At 37.6% G+C, this 2621-nt stretch overlaps 1 pseudogene; it reads right to left on the bottom strand.

Annotated features, from left to right (window-relative positions):
- LOC108971973 overlaps window positions 1–661 on the bottom strand; it is a 1657-nt pseudogene extending 996 nt beyond the window's left edge.
- Window positions 662–2621: the final 1960 nt, after the last annotated feature.

Genomic DNA, 2621 nt, shown 5'->3' with positions numbered 1-2621 from the left:
GGACTTACAAACAACCGTTATGTGAACTATACTACTCTCTTTAGCAACTTTTTTGCGAGAGTATAAAAAGGGAACATAATTAGAAACTTGTTTTGCGCCTTCAAAACCCCAAAGTGTGGGTTTACTCCAAAAATTCCTGATGGGTAATAACCTAATCCAGTAATTCGTCATAGTTCTGTTCATCTGTAAACTCTGGATTCTCACCCAAATGATTAACGCGTTCCGTCATCATTGCCGGGAACGCATCCATTGAGGCTTGCGCCGTCAGTTGGAAAAACACGTGAAAAAATTCGAAGATGAAATGCGCCCAATATCTTATGGCTGGCTGAGGGAAATCATCGGTGAATGGCAACCACGTACGCATAGGATTGTGTGTGACAATCGCTTGAATATATGTGATGCCGCCATAAAGCTGATACATAAGTCCAATGCCAGTAAATAAGCGTGTGCTGAGAACAAAGGAATATTTTATTTGATTACGACTCGCGACACTCTGGTAGCGTTCGTCCAAATGAACAAAGATCGGCTCGGCGCTTCGTAACTCCTTAACCTATACTGTAATGACCATTGTCTTGAGTGGGAGTCCAATAATATTGAATATTATTGAATATATTAGTCGATTTAAATAGAATCGGTAATGTAAAAAACGTTCTTGGAACATATACTTTTTACTAGTCACCCCTCGGGCTCTATATTTTGCAATATCTCAATTTTTCCAAAATATTTAATTTAGTCCAACCTTGAATGTTTGTTAGAAAGCGCAACTATTCCTTTAAAATAAAACCAAATTCTGCTCACTGACCTGCTTTCTACGGATAAGTATGCGCGGCTTAACATAATGGAATTCAAAGAATTAATTATAAGTTTCGATAATTGGACGATCACTTTGATCGTTTACAGTAAACAACCCAAAAGAGAAACACAAATTAAACTGCATTAGTCTATGGTACCTTAGATTACGAACATCCCTACTGCCTCTTAGATGTTATCTTAGAGAGTTTTTATATGGACTATTAACACTTATTGAACCACGCTTCTAAGTTTTTTATAAGAAAGAAATGGAAAATACAGAATATTACTCTCATAATGGTATTTATTACTATCCCAAAGAAATTTGAGCGGATTTAGGCAACACTAGTTCTTTAGATTTAACTGTCGCGATACACGTACGAACTGTCTGCTATCTATAATGTCTTCAGTATAGTGAAACAGAAGACAGTCTATAAGATTTGAAGATGATAGTGAAGACAACTCACCAGCCGCTCATTCATTAGCTAGGGATGAGCTCTACCGAATATGGTTATACGATGATGGCGCCATGCAGGAGTAACGTTAAATACTTATTTAGGCGATGTCTGTCACCAAAAAAGTTGATTCTGTCTTCCTTGTACCCTTTCTTTATAATATTTTATGCTATAATACTCTCGAACTGACCAATTGGGATTTTTAACCTGTTTCATTTTCGAAGCGGCAACCCTTTGAAAACTTGCTTCTACAAGTATATAATATTATCATTAGTAACGGGCTGTGACATGTTAAAGCCGTTTACATATGTAATTTACTTGATTTTACATGCGCCTCATTTAGAGATTAGTGGATCTAGCAATTATTCACACTAATTAAGATAATATTTCTTATATATCCATATAAAAGAGACTAAGCGCTAGTGACGGAGCACATTTTTACGCGGCTGATCAGTTGAATATCAAGTTAACGAAATGAAGCTTTTCACGTTGCTAGCAAGCTTTTGGATATTATCATTTAGGCCAGTGCTGACCTGTTTCTCACTCTTTATGCCTTCTTGGGACTATATGCAAGTGGATTATCAAATGTATTACGATTATCAAACCGGCCATATATCGGATTGGACCAGTGCATACCTCATAGAACCCATAAAGGATGTCTGTTTGGGTGGATTGTGTGAATTTGGAACCGGATTGATTACGGGGACGGCAAAGAGCTTATTGCATGCTCTTGTTAGCTACTTCCTTAAAGGGCATGACGCTGACCATGGTACTGCCGGTCACTATGGAGAGTGTGAATGTGCAAATGAGTATCAGAAAGAGCAAGCAAATGACCACTACGGCTTACATTCTATTAAGGACTTTGTTGCAGGATTTACAAACTACTTTCATCTAGGTGGTATACCGGACTACTTAGTTAATCTAGTTCCAGGCTTTTCATCCACAAATAAATCAGAAAAGGACTGCAATGACAACTCGGACCCTAATTGTTCGGAGGCAGAAAGTTATGCGTGCTCAGATGGAACTAGCGAGCCCTGTTCAGGAAGTGCAGCATCCGAAACGGTGGAATTTTCCTGTTCCGACGAGTGTAACGAGTCTTGTTTATGTGATTCGACATCAAAATAGCYACGTCAGCCTTACCCATAAGAGAACGGACGCAGTTGTTGTATTATATCTTTTTCAAGTAATGAATTATTAAATAAAGTTTGTAATCCAACAAAAAAGGGGCAGAAGGTGGAACAGTAAAAGTATCGAACCGAGCTTCATAACGATACAACAAAGTGTAACTTTAGTGTAGGCAATTCTCGGTTATGTGATTATATGAAATCATTATAAACTAATTTAGTAATATATACACTATCATATTAACTGTAGTCC

The sequence above is a fragment of the Bactrocera latifrons genome, unplaced genomic scaffold (genome assembly GCF_001853355.1).
Source record: "Bactrocera latifrons isolate USDA-ARS-PBARC rearing strain unplaced genomic scaffold, ASM185335v1 scaffold_11, whole genome shotgun sequence".
NCBI classification, from domain to species: domain Eukaryota; kingdom Metazoa; phylum Arthropoda; class Insecta; order Diptera; family Tephritidae; genus Bactrocera; species Bactrocera latifrons.
This window is presented reverse-complemented; position numbering and strand designations above follow the sequence as displayed.